Source organism: Neolamprologus multifasciatus, chromosome 11 (assembly GCF_963576455.1).
Source record: "Neolamprologus multifasciatus chromosome 11, fNeoMul1.2, whole genome shotgun sequence".
NCBI classification, from domain to species: domain Eukaryota; kingdom Metazoa; phylum Chordata; class Actinopteri; order Cichliformes; family Cichlidae; genus Neolamprologus; species Neolamprologus multifasciatus.
In genome coordinates, this window is record NC_140449.1 from 3957623 (window position 1) to 3977155 (window position 19533).

A 19533-nucleotide genomic window follows, 5' to 3' on the forward strand; every position below is an offset into this window, starting at 1 on the left:
ACATAAAATCTCACATATTTTCTATGTTTTGGTCGATGGTATATTAATGAATTTGTGACTGTTTGTCCTGGTCTGAGCACAGCTTTTGAAGTCTTTCTGTAGTGCAGCTGCAGGCTTAGTGATGGCAAAGAGGGTTAGTGGTAAAGGTGGTGGTGGGGGGGCTCATTAGTGAAGGAATGCAGGCCGAGTGATGGGAGAGGTGTAGAGGGTGTTTCGTTTTGGGGAGTGGATGATTTCCCCTACTCTAAAAAGAAAAAAAAAAAAGGGAAGACATGCTGTGGAAGAGAGACAGAGATTAATAACAGATATGATTCAATACAGAGAGGTCTGTTAACACATAGTGAGTGAGAAAGGTGACTGGAAAGGAAAAACTCAATGCATCATGGGAATCCCCCGGCAGCCTACGTCTATTGCAGCATCACTAAGGGAGGATTCAGGGTCACCTGGTCCAGCCCTAACTATATGCTTTAGCAAAAAGGAAAGTTTGAAGCCTAATCTTGAAAGTAGAGATAGTGTCTGTCTCCTGAATCCAAACTGGAAGCTGGTTCCACAGAAGAGGGGCCTGAAAACTGAAGGCTCTGCCTCCCATTCTACTTTTAAATACTCTAGGAACAACAAGTAGGCCTGCAGAGCGAGAGCGAAGTGCTCTAATAGGGTGATATGGTACTACAAGGTCATTAAGATAAGATGGGGCCTGATTATTTAAGACCTTGTATGTGAGGAGCAGGATTTTGAATTCTGGATTTAACAGGAAGCCAAAACAGGAGAAATCTGCTCTCTCTTTCTAATGACCAGCAGTCTATTTTTGTAAAATTAAATCTTATTAAGAAATCATGAGACATAGAGGGCTTTTATAGTTCCCATGCCATGTGTCAAAACAGGATGTGACCTGTGGTTAAAGTGGTGGGTGGGCTCTTTACATACTGGGAGAAGCCAGTTGAGTGTAATTATAAATTAAATGCTGTTTTGAAGCTGTCATTTTTAGCATCCATGGATGCTAACAGGAGGAGAAAAGAGACAGAGAGGGGTGTAAGACTGCAACTCTGCTTCCTGGCCCCAACTCTGGATATTCTTGTGTTTGGCTTACGAAGGATCCACAGAATAAAAACACACTAGAAATGAGCAGATTCTACTTTCTAGGAAGCTCAGATCTTTGAATGTGTACAGAATTGAATTGAATTTTGAATTTTTTTTTTAATTGAAATTTTTATTTCTGGGGCTGCAGCTGCAGTAATGCAGACGCTGCACCGGTCCGTCGTGGTGAAGAGAGAGCTGAGTGTAAAAGCGAAGCTCTCAATTTACCGGTCGATCTACGTCCCTACCCTCACCTATGGCCACGAGCTGTGGGTAGTGACCGAAAGGACGAGATCGCGGATACAAGCGGCGGAAATGAGCTTCCTCCGAAGGGTGGCTGGCCTCTCCCTTAGAGATAGGGTGAGAAGTTCGGCCATCCGGGAGGGGCTCAGAGTAGAGCCGCTGCTGCTCCACGTCGAAAGGAGCCAGCTGAGGTGGTTTGGGCATCTGGTAAGGATGCCCCCTGGGTGCCTCCTGGGTGAGGTGTTCCAGGCATGTCCCACCGGGAGGAGGCCCCGGGGCAGACCCAGGACACGCTGGAGAGATTATATCTCTCGGCTGGCCTGGGAACGCCTTGGTGTTCCCCCGGATGAGCTGGAGGAGGTGGCTGGGGAGAGGGAGGTCTGGGCCTCTTTGCTTAGGCTGCTGCCCCCGCGACCCGGCCCCGGATAAAGCGGATGAAGATGGATGGATGGATGGATTTTTATTTCAGTCAACAACAACAACAGTTACAATTTTACATAAAGTACTCAAACAGTAACCGGAAAAGGAATAAGCTGAAGCCTTGTGGCTTATACTCATCCTATCCCTTACCCCCATAGAAATAATCAAATCCTTAACCAAGAAAATAAATAGCATTGATAAATAAGTTACATAACAGTTTGAAAAGAAATCAATGATAAATCAAGAAATGAAATCAACACAAAAAAACTTAACAAACCAAATTTCTATAACCTTGTGTAATACTAATTTTAAAAACTTCCTGAAGAATGACAAAGAAAAACACATCTTCAGTTCATCATTAAGTCCATCCCATAATTTCACTCCCAACACCGACACATCTATACTTCACATTGGTTCACTTTAGGCATTTCAAACTTGTAAGACCCCCTCCAATCATATTTTCCATCTCTTAGTTGAAACATACTTAAATACAAATTGGAACATTCTTTGTCATCACACGATATATCATTTCTAAAGTTTTAGAATATATAATGTCCATGAATTTTAACATAGATGATCCTACAAAAAACTGGTTGGTTCCCTATATCCAACTTTATTTATTATTCTAATAGCTCTTTTTTGCAATTTAAATATTGAATCCAAATATGTATGTGTTCCCCCAAATTTCTGCACAGTAGGTCATATAAGGCAAACAAAGGGAAGTATACAATAAATAAAGGCAGTTCTTATTCAAAAAATCTCTTGTTTTATAAAGAATAGAAACAGACTTGGATAATTTCCGTTTCACATGTTCTATGTGGGGCTTCCAACAAAGTTTATCATCAATAATTACTCCTAAAAAATTTTGTCTCATATACAGAAAGATGTTAGAATAATTGCTAATAATAAGATCTTCCAGTAGTCTGTGGTAACAAGTGCCATCTACTCTGCTGTTGTGTGTTGGGAGGCAGCATTAGTGGCAGAGATACCAGCAGAGCTGGAGCCATCACTGAAGACAGGAGGTCACTGAACGAACCTCCATCAGGGACAAACCAACGAATCAGCTCCGTCGGCCTCAGGAGGATTCGATGTCGCTGCCAAAAACAATGATTCTTATCGTTCTATAACAAACTGTTTAGTTTGTTCTATAACAGGGAACACAACTGTACGATGTGGGATTCACACGTTTCTGACCACTTCTGAACTTTCTGATAGTGACATCGATCCAAATAACAAGAAGAACGATGGAGGAATGGCACTGCAATCCAAGATGTAATACTTGGAAGAAGTGGGCCACATATTGAGCTGATAGATGCTGGACAGGGACGTGACGTTCCACGTGGATTCCCCTCTCTTATTTTGGTATTTACAGTCATTTTGGTATTTTGGTATGCAGAGGTAATGTGTCGTCACTCATTTCTCTGAACAACTTCTGTGAACACACCATCTTACCAGTGAGGAGTGTGTCGTGCTTACATATGAACCTTAAGCCTCAGATGACTAGAAAACTGAAAAGACTTAATAAAAAGAAGAAAGCATCCAGATGTTTAGGACAGGGAAGAGCTAAGGGTGGAGAAAATGAGAGGACACCTACAGAAGGAAGCTGGTGGTCAGATTCAAGCAGAACAGCCGTGAGGGACGTGTGGAGTGAGGACAATGACCTGGTTTAAAGTGATAGACAACACTCGGCAGCTTGGAGAGAACAAACGAGCCAAACAGATTAGTTCACATCCCTGCTGCCTCCTCCACCACACTCTCATTTCCTTCAATGATTTTGCACTTCACTCTTTCTTCACCCCAAGTGGACTCTGTGGGTCATCTAACAAACACTTCTTGGTTCACTGTGACTTGTGGCCAGGTTAGGAGACAACTGGGGAGTCTACACCAGAGCAGGGCTGCTGGCATCAGGTTCTGAGAACCTGTGCTCGCAAGTTATCTGTGATCCTGAGTCACATTTGCAGCCTGACTCTGAAGCAGATACGGTGATGTGGAAAACATTTATTCTATTCAGTTCAGCTTTATTTGTACAGCGCCAAAAGTCACAACAGCAGTCGTCTCGTGGCACTTTATAATGTAAGGTAGACCTGACAATAATAGATACAGAGAAAAACCCAGCAATCATATGACCCTCTATGAGCAGCACTTTGGCGACAGTGGGAAGGAAAAACTCCCTTTTAACAGGAAGAAACCTCCAGCAGAACCAGGCTCAGGGAGGGGCGGGGCCATCTGCTGTGATTGGTTGGGGTGAGAGAAGGAAGACAGCCAATGAAAAAAAAGAAGAAGTCAATGAAGGGAAGCCAAAACAGGAGAAATCTGCTCTCTCTTTCTAGTCCCTGTCAGGACTCTTGCTGCAGCATTTTGGATTAACTGAAGGCTTTTCAGGGAGTTTTTAGGACTTCCTGATGATAATGATGTGGTGTGGCCCACTGCAGAGGAGGGATGGCACAGTGATGGTGGGGACGCCTGATTGTAACTCTTGTTATGTTGCAGTGACAGTTGAGGAGGGCTGGTGAGCGGATATGACAGCCGAGTGGGAGTGCCTGTGTCCCGAGCGTGTGTCGAAACCACCGTGAACTGTTATAATACAAATAAACGTGCTGTCACCACACCAAGTGCTCTTATGTATGTACGTTGGGGTCCACCTTCACAGTAGTCCAGCCTAGAAGTAATAAATGCATGAATTAACTGAACAAAAATATAACCTCACCTCACAGGTGAGGCATATCAAGGGGCTGAGTAGACAGCATGAGTATTGCACAGGTGTGCCTTAGACTGCCCACAATAAAAGGCCTCTCTGAAATATGCAGTTTGATCAAACAGCACAATGCTACAGATGTTGCAACCTTTGAGGGAGCATGCGATGGGCATGCTGACTGCAGGAATGTCTACCAGAGCTGTTGCCTGTGAAACTAACGTTCATTTCTCTGCCATAAGCCGTCTCCAAAGGCATTTCAGAGAACTTGGCAGTACATCCAACCGGCCTCACAACCGCAGATGTAACCACACCAGCCCAGGACCTTCACATCCAGCATGCTCACCTCCAGGATCGCCTGAGACCAGACACCCAGACAGCTGCAGCAACAATCAGTTTGCATAGCCAAAGAATTTCTGCACAAACTGTCAGAATCTGTCTCAGGGAAGCTCATCTGCATGCTCGTGGTCCTCACCGGGGTCTGGACCTGACTGCATTTCGTTGTCGTAACCAACTTGAGTGGGCAAAGGCTCACATTCGATGGCGTTTGGCACATTGGAGAGGCGTCTGTTCACAGAAGAGTCCCGGTTTTCACAGTTTAGGGCAGATGGCAGACATCGTGTGGGTGAGCGGTTTGCTGATGTCAGCGTAGTGGATCGAGTGGCCCATGGTGGCGGAGGGGTTCTGGTATGGACAGGCGTATGTTATGGACAATGAACACGAGTGCATCAGAATGCACAGAGATACTGTGACGAGATCCTGAGGACCACTGTTGTGCCATTTATCCATGACCATAACCTGTCATGGAGGTCAACTGTGTGCGTTATCAACCTGTCACAGCATGATAACGCACGGCCCCATATTGAAAGGATCTGTACACAATTCCTGGAAGCTGAAAACATCCCAGTTCTTGCATGGCCAGCATACCAGACATGTCACCCATTGAGCATGTTTGGGACGCTCAGCTCGGCGTGTACGACAGCGTGTTCCACTTCCTGCCAGTATTCAGCAACTTTGCACAAGTATTGAAGAGGAGTGGGCCAACATCCCACAGCCCACACTCAACAACCTGATCACCTCTATGCCCATTGCACACCATTTGCACAACTTTCAGCAGCTTCACTGAGAATGCGGTATCATGGCCAGAGCTCCCCCTTCTGGCAGCTGCAGGCATAACTAATCAATCACAGTGATCTTTTGTCAGAAAGGCCCAACAAGTCAAATCGTGGACTGGATTAAGACAAGCTGTATTCTTATTCTTACTGGTGTATCAAAGATTAGTATCAGCACTAGTGACACCAACAGACTGAAGCCTCATGGGAAAGGCTGACTCTGTGACTGGACAGTTTAGAAGCTGTTATTCACCATGGATGATCGGGAGCACTTTTTCTGATTTATTGATGCAGCTTCCCTCAACAAAACAATATATTAGTGTCAAAGCAGAGAATAATCTCCCAGATAGTAATAATATATATTGATGAATATTAGTACTATGTGTATTAGTTTTGAATTCAATTGTCTATTTGGTTTAATCCAGTTTTGTTTATAACGTGCCATTCACAACAGCAATTACTGGTGAAGCTGAAGCTGTCTGCTGGCGGGAAGCTTTCACACCTGTGCTGAATCCGCTTGTTATTTCGAGTACTTAGCGGCTGGTAGACAGGACGATCCCTCCAGATCGTCTCATCTCCGTCCGCGGTGTGGCTGCTCATGGAAACCTGTGTCACCAGCTCCCACAGTTCCTTAACTCTTGTCCCCATCTGTTCCGCAGTTCCTTACTGCTTATGTCCTGCTGTCATGACTTAGCTATTTCTCCAAGGAGCTCAGTACCAACACCTGCCAACTCTCCACTGCCAGACACTTTGTCTCACTGGAAATCCGCCTACCAATGAACCACCAAATCTAACGACATTTTCATTCTGATGTTGGCCTGGAATAACCTGCCTCTGTTTTCTCACAGCTTCACCTCTCACTCCCATCCACTGGTTCCCCAAGACCCTTCACTTAGTGTCCAAGAAGTTGTGATTTGTTGTGTTTTGTATGTGTGTGGTGGTTGTAATGGCTGTACTGTTAGCATCTTGGACTGAAGGTCCAGAACAAATTTTGTCTTTGGGAACAATAAAATTAAAGTAACTGTTTAAACTGCTGTCATTGTGCCAAGTCTGTCTTTTGACCTCTGTGTTAAACACGACAGCTACAGTATTGAGGTCTATACACACAGAAGGCATTGTGTAAAAACAAGACAAAATTCTGAATTTTACGAATCCAAATTTGATGTCACATTTTTGTGGAAAATTTGTCCTCAAGAAATGTAAAAGAAAATGAAGCCCTTTGTACTCGAGACCACATCTGGGGAGGAGGCGGAGCACTGTGTAGCTGTGTGTCTGAGGTAAAATAGTCTCATTTTAGTATTTCCATATCAGTGTATATTCAGTACATGTGCACAGTTTGAGCTATGATCACACTTGTTTCCAAATGCAGTGGTCTGATTGGTCAGATCCATTTATTTGGATTGGAAATATCGGAAAAATTCGATTTGATCCAAAAAAGATAAATGCCACACATTCGTCCTGCGTAATTATCCATTTGGTGGCTGCATTGGGAAAAGGTGAGTCTGAAAAATATTTTTAACACACAAAATATTCACAATGATTTTTATGCATCCGGTGTAAAGCGGGGCCGCAGGTTCGGCATCATGCTGATGGATTACCTCCCCCCAGAATTCAACCCCCGCCAGTTTGCATACCGCGCAAACAGATCCACAGAAGACGCCATCGCCACAGCCCTCCATGCTGTGCTGAGTCACCTAGAGCAGCGGCAGAGCTACGTCCGAATGCTCTTCGTGGACTACAGCTCAGCCTTCAATCATCCCGGACATCCTCATCACCAAACATGTGCCCTCCTCTCACATGTGCCTGGATAAAGGACTTTCTCACAAACCGGCCCCAGACTGTAAAACTCCGCCCTCATCTCTGCTCCACTCGCACACTGAGCACGGCTCCCCACAGAGCTGTGTGCTGAGCCCCCTCCTGTATTCTCTCTACACCCACGACTGCAGTCTCAACAACAATCTCATCATCAAGTTTGCTGATGACACCACGGTAGTCGCACTCATCTCAAAGGGAGACGAGGCAGCAGAGAGGAAGTCCTGAAGCTGGCAGCCTGGTGTTCAGAGAACAACCTGACACTGAACACTAACTGACTGACTCACTGACTGGTGACTCCAAAACAGTCCCAAAGGCCGTAACCACCCTGAACTCACACATGCCGATAACACCCTGCTACTGGGAATCTTTTAAATCGATGGATCCAGTTTGGTCAGCTGGAAAAGTCTGAAAGTCAAACCCATGATTAAAAAGTTGTATTTAAAAAGTCATCAATCAATATCTGAATGTTTGCATTTATAAATGTAATGAATTTGTAGTAAATAAGTTATTATAGTGTTCATGCATGCATACTTTGTTCATTCTTCAAAAATCTTTAGAGATGTGGTTTTTTAAACCACATCTTTCTTTTTAAAGATGTGGTTTTACTGACCTCATTAAGTACTTTGTTTAGTGCTGCTGCTGCTTTTACTGATCAGTCACTATGTCACGGTGTTTACAGTGAGTTTAATTAAAGATCTTAACTGTTCTGTTTCCACTCATGAGAAAGTAAAACTATGTTTGACGTGTTTTAAATGGAAGTTTCTATGTTTTACATTTGTATCGTACATATTTCAGTGAATCTATCAACCAGGAAATGTTTTGAGCAAAGTTTTTAAAAGTATTGGTAAAAACTTTCCCAGAGAAGACTTCTTTTTGTGGCAGCACAGCACTGAGTTCCTTTGATGCTCATGTAATTTTCTTGCTTGGCTAACCACAGTCATGAGCAGCACCACAGGTGGTCTCTCCCCTACTGCCTCCTTTTTCCACCCTCATCTTCTTCTGCCTCACTTTCTCACGACTCCTGCCCCCATTGTTTCCTTATGACTATTTCCTGGTGCTGCTTGATGAGGTCATTTAACGAGAAGCTTCTACTGCAGTGATGCATTTCTATTGTCCCAGCGCAGCATGATTCTTCACTGGTACATTACACTGAACACATCTCATGTGACCTTGCTCAGGTGATCTTTGTGAAGAGTTGGGGATTGATGAAGGATGGAGGAAGACAGAAACAAGCAGGATTTGTGTTACATTCATGTTTCATGTGTCAGTGGAGCTGTTGGGATTTAAAGTGTTCTACAGTGCAGCTCTTGCCCAGCATCACCTACAGTATCCATCTGATTGGATTTGGAAGGAGATACAACTCATCATTTTCCTTCATTGTACCTAACACAGTGGTTCCCAAACTTTTTTGCTAGCCCCCCTTTGTTTTACAAGAAAAATGTTCGCGCCCCCCACCCCCCGTGCATGCACGCGCACACAAACACATCCTCCAACCAAACACAACCATATTTTGCTCCATTGCGGTTTATTTCACACCTCAAACATTTAGTAAACAATTAAGCAAATACAAGTAATCTGCAATAAATTACAGGTGGTAATGAAATAAACTACCAACTCTTTTACGCTGCATCCACACCTACACGGGTATTTTTGAACACGCAGCTGTTTCGTCCACGTAAACGGTTCCTACCTACCTAGTAGTAACCTAGTGGGAGTGTCCCCCCACAGAGGGACAAAAGGACCCCCTGATGATCCTCTAATCGCCTGAGCCAAGGTGTGAAACTGGGTGTGGGTCCCAATCAGCCAGAGTTTCAGGTGAGCTCATTGTGAAACCTGGCCCCACCTTATCATGCGAATTCCTGAGGTCAGATGGCCCAGGATGTGAGTGGGCGTTAAGGCATCACCCCACTCCCACTAGGTTTATATCTGGGACTCTCCACCATTTGACCTTAGAACTGAAGAAGCTTCTCGGATGAAGGTGAAACGTCTTCAAGCAACTCAAAGAAGTCCAGACGCTTTTCTTTGCAAGCTCCTTTGACTACGATGAGCTGGATGACTGAGAACCTTCACAGTCACATGTGTGTAATGAAACTGTGTGACGTGTGTGACGTCGTAACCTGGCTTCCTGTTTTCTGCTTGAGACTGGCTGATGTGAGCAGGCGTTTCTGTGTGTGCTCAGTCTCCATATCCTGGGATATGTAAGATTAAAGATCACCACTTTTGAGCCGTGTCTTTTTGGCCCTAAGAATCAAAAGAACCATTTTTAACAGTGTAGATTGTTGTAATCTAATTTGGGCTCTCTGTGTTTGATTTGCATGTCGCAGTCAAGCCCTGGTGGCATGGTGGTGAAGCGGTTAGCACTCACACTTCACAGCAAGAAGGTTCCCAATCTAAGTTCCAGCTGTGGAATTTGCATGTTCTCCCTGTGGCTGTGTGGGTTTGTCTGAGCTCCCTGCCACATCCCAAAGACACGCTTGTCAGGTTCAATGGATTCGGCTTGGGTGTAGATAAAACCCCTGAAGTTTACAGAGCCCGTGTGGTTAAGATGTGACGTCTAAAGTGATGAGTGGTGAGTAAAACCCGTGTAAATGTGAGTACATTACATTTGGACATTTATGACTTTTGATTGTTGAGTTTGAGAAAGATGCACCTCCTACCTTATGAGGGACCACATCTGGCTACATGTTGTGATGGTGTTTTTATTGACCAAGGCCAAATACAAATGTAGAAAATAGTTTTACATTTAAATGTATGTTTTAATGTATGTTTAATTTTTTTTAAATCTATGTTTTACATTTAAAACATAGATTTTCAGCGGGTTGGGAAGCGCATCTGTAACCGGAAGGTTGCCGATTCGATCCCCGGGCTCTCTGTCCTGGTCGTTGTGTCCTTGGTAAGACACTTCACCTACCGCCTACTGGTGTTGGCCAGAGGGGCCGATGGCGCGATATGGCAGCCTCGCTTCTGTCAGTCTGCCCCAGGGCAGCTGTGGCTACAACTGTAGCTGCCTCCACCAGTGTGTGAATGTGAGAGTGAATGAATAGTGGCATTGTAAAGCACTATATAAATCCAATCCATTATTATTATTATTATTATTATTATTTAAAACATGTCAAGCATAGTTTTACTTTGATTGAGTTCTCATGAGTGGAAACAGAAAAGTTAATATCTTTATTTAATTAAACTAACTGTAAACACCAGTGTTACGTGACAGTAACAGGTGGCTATGAAGTGATCTTCAGTACATTGTGAGCTCTTTGCACATTATACTGTTAACGTGATAAGTGGATTTTATGACTGATCAGTAAACGCAGCAGCAGCACTAAACACCCACGTTCCTGAATAGTGAAACCAAATGAAATACTGAGCTGAGGAATCTTTTTCAATCAAGGACCCACACAGAGGTTGTGCCTGCTATTCCACCTCAAGCAGAAAGGGGGCGCTCTGTATTGAACAGATTGCTGTACCACCCTGTGCTTCAGAGGGTCAATGACCCCACACATGAACTCACTCATGGTGTGACATCTCATCAAACAACAACTGTCAGTGAGTTTACACCGTAGCATTAACAGGAACAGTTAAGAGTCACATAACCATAACAGATTTAAATAACACAGTTTTCTCGTCTTAAAGCGTATTCCTAAGGCATGATGGGAGATAACCAGCCACACGCAACACGCCACAATACTTAATGAGGTCAGAAAAACCACATCTTACTACCTGCTGAAAGTTGTTTGAAAACTGAAAAAAGTATGAATGCATGAACACTATAATAACTTATTTACTACAAATTCATTACATTTATTAATGCAAACATTCAGAAAGAATAGAATAGAATAGAATAGAATAGAATAGAATAGAATAGAATAGAATAGAATGAACCTTTATTATACCACGGATGAGAAATGTCGGTGTTACAGAGCTCTTACAGCACGGGAAAATCAAATGTAAAAGGAAGACACAGGGTGGTCCTATAAACATAAGCAACTGAAGTTCATATATACAGGAACAATGTGCAGGATAGGAAATAGAGATGTGTATAAAATGTACAGTGAACAAACAGACTGGTGAGTAAGACGACCAAAAGCATGTTAAGCTGCATGATAGAGTCTGACAGCTGCTGTAAGAACGACCTGTGGTAGCCTCCGTCCTACACTGTGGTGTAAAAGTCCACTGCTGAACGAGCTCAGTGCTCGTCTCATGTAAGGGGGGGGGGGGGGGGGAGAGGTGTTGCCCCCCCCCATCCGATGTAGCGTTACCGGGAGCAGCGGTGGCAAGGAGCCAGACTGAGTGACAAGGTTCTCCAAAGCTTTAGCCTGCCACTCGGCCTGTGCACCTCCTCCAGCTGTTTGGGCACCACTCCCTGCTCATTGTGCATCACCCCCAGCTCCATGACCACCTGAGATGGCACCTGTGCGGGTCGGGGCTCCGACATGCGGACAGACGAGGTTTCAGCACCGCTGTAACCCTGAAGGACCCGGTCCGGCTCACAGAACGCTCACTTTTAGCTTCTTTATTTTATTCACATTGACTGTGGTGACACTTTATCCTCTGACACTTTGCTCTCTGCTGCAGCCGCTCCGTCCTGCTCTTCACTGAAATAGGGAGGACATGATCAGATGATGTTCGCCGGCTGTGAAAACCAGCCTCCCTGACACCACTGAACCCTGAACTCGCTGCTTCACTCCTCCCCTGCAGCCAAGCCACCAACCACACCCCACCACAACACCTCCACCTTTTATATACATTTTAAATCGAACAATAGAAAGGTTGTTGAATGTATTTTTTAAAATGTTCCACTTCACTGTGATACATGAGAAACAGCTTTTACAGCAAAGAGAAAAGCGTGGATCAGTGATAGCTGCAGGGACTAATGCCCGTCGATCTAATTGGCAGTGGCATTTTGTTGATGTAGATGGAGACTCACTGTGACTACTGATGCAGAACAGTTGCTGCTTGAAATACTGTTAATCTAAAAGAATTGCAGTCACTCAGATTTCACAAACATGTACATATCCAAGGGCTGAATAATGTTTTGACGTTTCAGTTTTTATTGATGTTGGAATGTGAAGACATGCGCAGCGTATTTGAGAGTTTAATGTGTGAGGTAGGCTGTAGAATAATCGTAGACACACTGACACGGCCCTGCATGCAATAAAGGCCTGAGTGTGTCATGAATCTAGGGGTAGATTTCTAGGAGGCCCTCCCCCACTTTGAACTGTGAAAGTGAGACAAAGAGAAGTTAATGTTGAGTGGAAATTCCCCAGAGGAGACCTGGGGGGGGTCTCAGTGTTTGTAATATGTTAACTCTGTTTTCTCTGTTGTGTAGAGGAATCTGGTGCAGCTTGGGTGAGGAGGTTACTTTTCACGTACACAGAGACACACAGTGCTTTGACTGTTACGACGCACACACACCTACACGCACACTCACTCACGTGCACTCACACAGACACACGGGTACACGCACACACAGGCACTCACGTGCTCGTGCACGCACACACAGGCACTCACGTGCTCGTGCACTCACACACAGGCACTCACGTGCTCGTGCACACACACAGGCACTCACGTGCTCGTGCACTCACACAGGCACTCACGTGCTCGTGCACACACACACACAGTCTCCAGCACACCGTGGGGGTTTATGATGGGTCGCTTCTGTGTTTCACAGACAAAGCAGGGAAGATCTGCAGAGGGACAGCGGCCTCGTCTCCCTTCTAGAAGATGCTTAAATGAAGATGAATGAAGATGAATAAAGGTTTTGTGAAATAACTACTGAGTCCAGAGTCGTCTCTGGATGCTCGAGGAATAAAAAGAACTGGGTGAAACTGATTTCAGCTACTGTAAATGCTTGTTTAACAGAGTTCAGCATACGCAGCACACAGAATTACATATTTCTTATGTTGCTCTCTGTTGTCCTTTGATCTTTGATCTTTGAGTTTAATAATGACTCATTACACACTCTTCTAGTTTGTGACAACAACGCCTGCAGCTCGGCTGGTTTGTTTGTAGCCCAGCTTCTTCTTCATGTTTTTGTAGAGAATTTCAGAAACTTTTACTTTTGAACAAGAACCTTTCTTCCTCCATGGAGAATCCACTCACCACAGCTGGATCTCAGAATCTTCCCTGAGGTCAGAGAGCATGTGGAGAATATTCTCCTGCTTCCTGTTTGTGTGGGATTTGGAGCACTGTGCCCTCTAAGAGTTTAGCTCTTGTGATGTCCACTTTCTAGGATAAACGTTGCTATGTAGGATTTCACTCCACTGTTTCCTCTGCACAGGGATGAAGACTCATCACTCTTGAAATACTTTGCTCTACCTGAGCAGTGGCTAGCACCTACACGTCACTGGTTACTTCAAGAGACTCTGACACCAGCATGGACAGAAAGTGCAAAGTTCGTCATCTTTCTGTCATTCCAGGCTGAGTGTGGTCCTTCTGGGCTCCAGCCCCTGCACACATGTCTGAAACTATAGCCAGGAATCACATTTGTCCAGTGGCACGCTCCCTCAGCACAAACACACTGAAATGAAACTGTTTCAGTTATCTCTGCTCACTCGGAGTCTCCTCTAACTTTCTCTTCTATAATGGGGACTGTAAGGACGGAGGCCTGGAAGGATCATTACTGTTGATTCCTCGGTGCTTTCACTTATTGTGTTACTGGCTGTGATGTGGCAGGCATTAACTCTACTAGTGCTGACAGACCTGATCTCTCAGCTCACACATGGATCCATGAAGTTTTTGTGGGTGTTGACGACATTATGGATAAACAAGTGTCTCTGCCAATCACAATCCAGAATCTGGGAAAAAAGTATCTCTGCTCACTCAACAAGTGTCTTCATATCTCACTTCTCCCAGGGTCCCGGATATATATCCTTACATCACACCTGACATAGACCCTGTTGGATCATTTTAGTTTGTATCTCACCTGCTCTGACAACAAGTCAACATGTAAAACCTTTTCTAACCTTTAATGTCCCAAACAAACGAATCTCTTGGATGACAACATCTTGTTCGACTGTCAAAACTGAAACTTTCTGACTGAGCCTGTGACACCATGTCCCGTGACTTAGGCATGTCCCCCTACATACTTTTTAATTTTAATTTTTAATGTTTTAATTAGCCCAGGTGCTCAGGCTGTGGAGCTGATATAACTAACACAAACATTCACCGTCTCTCTGGCTACATTTCCAGCTTTTCTTCTGCCATCCTGTGCTGTTAGTTTTTATCTACAGGCTATCTAAGGCTGACGCTGTTTTGACTGAAGATTTCTGAGCATTTGCATTTATTATGAACAAATATGAGTTCTTATGCAGCTGGATTTTAACCTAATCTTGCTTCGACTTCCTGTTCAGAAAATCTTAATGTGCACCACCTGTTACAGGTAGCTCTTAGCTATTTCTACTCTTCATAGCCCTGATCTCAGGAATGTCTTAGACAATTATTAGACAGTTTCAATAAAACATGTAAATCTTTGTGACGTTCCCCCTTTCAATAACTGAGGTCCATAACTGCTTCACATTTGATTTAAATGAAATAACTGATTCATGTGCAGACACAGAAAAACAGAACAATCAAACCATTACTATTTATTTTAAACTGCAGCTGAAAATCAAACCAGTAAAAGTCCTGTGCTCCACTCCATCCACACCTCAAGCATCCAGGTTTTGTATCATGAGTAAACGTGATCGTGTGTGCTGTAACTGGCACAGATCTGATCCCTCCCACAGGTTCCTGGACCAGGCCTGCTTCTTGTGTTTGTCCTCAGCTCCTTCCTCTCAGCCTCAGCATGGGCTGGCCTGGATGGAGGGGAAGGGTTGTTGTTGTGCAGCTAGTATAATGTGCATTAAACTTAAGATTTACAAAACAGTTAGAAGCATGATATTTCTACTTTTGGCACAAATACATGTGCTTAAAATACATGGTTTTGTCTTAAAATGTTCAAGCTGTGCACAATCTGCGATGGTCTGTCCAAATCTCAGCCAGTGTGAGTCATTTTGTACTCCAGCTTGTAGTTAATAGTGTGACGCCTCTGTCTGTGGAAGGTGATGGAGTATGCCGTACTCGCGACATGCCAAAGAAAGCAATTGTGCTTGCTGATGGATGAAGTTTATCAGTGCAGTGGTGTCTGGCTGCTCACTGGCTTAAATCAATCTGTTTATTTGGTCTCTGTCAAATTGATCATCTGAAAATGCAAACACATTTCTCCTGAGCTGCGTTTTGCTATTAGTTAAATCACAAATCACAAGCACAGCAGCATCAAAGTGCTGCTGCTGCTTTCTGAAGCACCTCGAAGTGTTGGATGAATTATCAAAAGGACAGGAAGTGAGAAAACATCATTTTCATCACAGCTATAAGTCAGCTACTTCTAGGGTGACTTTAAAAAAACGTTTTCCTTTTTTTCTCCAAGGGTTTACACTCAGGGCTGTTGACCTGCACAACATCCCCACAAAGGTCATCATGGAGGGAAGAAAACAAACATTTGACCACGAAACTCTTGGTAGGGTTTGGTAATCAGAGTGTTTACTGCAGACGGGCAGAAAGTTCAGTCAGTTAAAGAATAAAAACACAGTGACTAGTAGGGATGGGTATCGTTTAGGTTTTATTCGATACCGGTGCCAAACCGGTACTTTTGAAACGGTGCCGGTGCTTAAACGGTGCTTAAACAATGGAAAAAACACAAATTTGTCCAAAAACCTCTCATGTTTAACTGTTTTCCACTTTTTCTTTGGTCATTTTAGCCTTTTTGTCCAGGGTGAAGGGAGTATCTGCCATCAAACAAGAAGACAGCTGCATGTAGCTATGATGATGTTTGCTAGTTCACCTTACATGCATTAATGTAATAACGTGGTTAGCCTACTCAACGTAAATTACACACGAACAACATTAAGCTACTCACGCAGAGAAGAACGGCTGCTGCTGCATCATCATCCTCATCATTTCTGCTACACTGGCAGGGCTAGGGGCCAGGACTCTCCTCTTCGGGTTTTTGGGGGATGTTGCTAACTCCGGGTTGATAACAGGCACCACACCCGCAGTAGATGTGCTCGGTGTGAGGTCTCGCAGCAAGCTATCAAATACGGCGCATTTCTCGGCTTTTAAAAAAACGCTATGCGTCTCCAGGTGTTTCATCAGATTTGAGGTGTTACCTCCTTTGACAGCATCACAGTATCAGCTTAAAGCACTTGTTGCAGCTGCTGAGTTTGCATCTTTTGCTGTGAAGTACAGCCAGACTTTGACCGCTTCGTCTTGGGCGTTTTTAATCTGTAGCTCTGCTCTAAAAGAACGTACGTACCTGGACCCGCCTACTATCCTCGGAAACTTAAAATGATTGGCTAGAATCTAAAGTGTATCATTCCATACCAGTTGGTGGCGGTAATGCACCTTTCAGTTGTTTGCCAACCGCCAATACAAATGTAAGGAAGAAGAAAGTGTATCACAGCTCAGGAAAAAAAGCACCGAAATGTGCGCTGCTTTTCTGTCTGGTTACTACCGTTTATGTCAGAACCGGTGCCATCATGGCACCGGATACCGGTACCCATCCCTAGTGACTAACCTGATGAAGAACATGTATTTGCCAGCTTTGTTTAATCTTGTGCTTTTGCTGTGCCAGTTCAGTGAACACAATTCATTAAGGTTAGAGATGGTTTAAATTTTCTCTAGCTGTGCCTCAGCTTCATCAGTGGTTACCATGGTAACATGGACAACGTGGCTAGAAATCATCACCTGACATGACAGAATATTTTTCAGGAACCTGGTTCCTGGTAATTTATCATTGATGCTAAAGATATTTTACACAGTATGAGTCTCCAGCTGTAACTTCCTGTCCCACTGCAAGGACCAAGACAAACTAAGCAAAGCAGCCTTTACAGGGATCACTGAAGTTTCCATGAATCCATTTGCAAACGATTATATTCATTAGTGGTTGTTGGACAGGCTTAGATAAAAGCAAAAGTAAAACCCAATGACTGTCTCAGGAGTCAACAGAAAGGCTCAGTAAGCTTTTGGGAAATCGTGTTTGCTTAAATTATTCAGATTATTCTGTTGTATTATTTTAACATGTTCAAAATAAAGCCACACAAACAACCTGCTGGTAGATGATCAACTATTCCAGTCATGTCTTTACTGAGCTGTCAAAACTCGCCTTTCAGGATACAGGGGAGGTTGTCATGTGTTGCCTCTATGAGTTAAGACACCTTAGTTAAAACATCAGCTGGATGTATTCAGAAAACATTGTGTTGTGCTACAAATACTCGTACCTGTTTAGGCTGATTTGTGTTGTCACACACATTATACACAACATGTATTTCTGATGTAACGATCTTTGGTTTGTACTCAGCAAACATGATCATTCCTGAGTGTTTGCTTGGTTTGTTCTGTTTGCAGATTGAGCGTTTGACAGCACAAACGTCACATCCATTCACCCCCAACAAAGACGTAATAGTAGCAGGACACCGACTGCAGTGATGATGAGGATGTTCAGAACTGACTGCAGCCTTTTAATGATTCCCCTGACCACTCTCTGAAGTAATCTGACCGTTTCACTTCCTGATGATTGCCCAAACTACAGCCCAGCACATCTGTCCTGATGCCTGGAGAGTTTTCCCCCAGTGTAAGTGAAGCACATACATTTGCAGATACGGCGAATGACCTTGTCGATGCAGATAAAGAGGAGACAGCTGTGATAACAGCGAATTATCTCAGTAATCTAGAGGTGAATTGATATGAACACAAACATTTTTGGATGAGATACTTACACAAAAACAGGAAATGCTTACATTCAATAAGTTACAGAGTTTTTCTTCAGTTTGATTTAGTGATTTTAAAAATTCAGTCGTACACTCTGAAAGAAAAATGTTTCTGACACTTTATAGAAAACTCAAATGAAGTGACAGAAACATCTGCTCTACGTAATCTGAACTCATGCCTTCTTTACTTAAAAGCTTGGTTTCTCTGCAGCATTAACACTTCATTACATATGGCTTGACTTGTGTTCTCTTTGTAAATTAAAAATTAACATTTGCTTGATGATCTAAAACATTTAAATGTGACAGATGTGGAAAAACCTGAAAGAAAATGAGGAAGGGGGTAAATACAGACTAAATGGCTCCCTTTGTCTGATGGCACACATCAGTGCAGGGAAACCTCTAGCACACCATTTCCTGTATGATGTGGACGTTTAAGCATGAGAACCAAATGTTCTGTTAAGTCTTCACATTTACTTACACAGTGGTTGTATTTGTGTTCTGCCACTGCAGCTCAGCACATCATCATTTATTTACTGTAATAAATAATTTAATCCAGGTGTGTCATCATGCACTTTTAAAGGCAACATTTGCCTATTTTGCACAAAAGTGAGTAATTCATGGTCCTGCAAATCTGTCCATGCTAATGTGTTCAGAGTGCACACAGAGAGGGATTTTCACCCACCACAAACATGCTTCCAAAAAGTCCTCTGACACTGCACATCATGATAATGTGTGCGGTGATGTATGCGTGTGGATTAGGTAACAAATGGGCCAGAATAAGGAAGGGGCCAGGAAGTGCTGAAAACAACAATAAGTACACATCAAACGTACATGTAGACAGTGGACACCTTTGATTTTAACATTTGGTTACGCTTCAGCTCTTTGTTATCACGTCAGCTAGCTGACGGACCAACAACAGCATTAACAGAGTAACCAGAGACCAAATGACAGCCATCTGACAACAAACACTCTGCAGGTAGACAGACGTCCATGGTTCCCATGGTAACCCCGCCCCAGCATAAAACATTATGGGTCTCTCTCTGTCAAACAGTGGTCTGTAAAAGCATTTGTTATAATGCACTGACGAACAGAAGGAACTCATTTATTCACACATTTTCTATAAAATTAGAAAAATAGAGTGAATTATTATATTTAATGTAAAACAAGAAAAATCTGTGAAAAACAACCAGAACATTGAGATTTTTTTAAAGCATTTCACAAATAATGCAACGTCTGCTGAATAGATACAATTATTGACATAAATACATCTAAAATTAGATGCAATGAGTGACAATTAAAAGTAAAGTACAATTTCTTAATTGTTTTCACCTCAAATATGTTATATCATATCATATATAATAATAATAATAATAATGGATTGGGTTTATATAGCGCTTTTCAAGGCACCCAAAGCGCTTTACAATACCACTAT

The 19533-nt window shown here is 43.3% G+C and overlaps 1 pseudogene; it reads right to left on the bottom strand.

Annotated features, from left to right (window-relative positions):
- Nucleotides 1–4457: 4457 nt before the first annotated feature.
- LOC146507626 (uncharacterized) lies at nucleotides 4458–6189 on the bottom strand (annotated as a pseudogene).
- Nucleotides 6190–19533: the final 13344 nt, after the last annotated feature.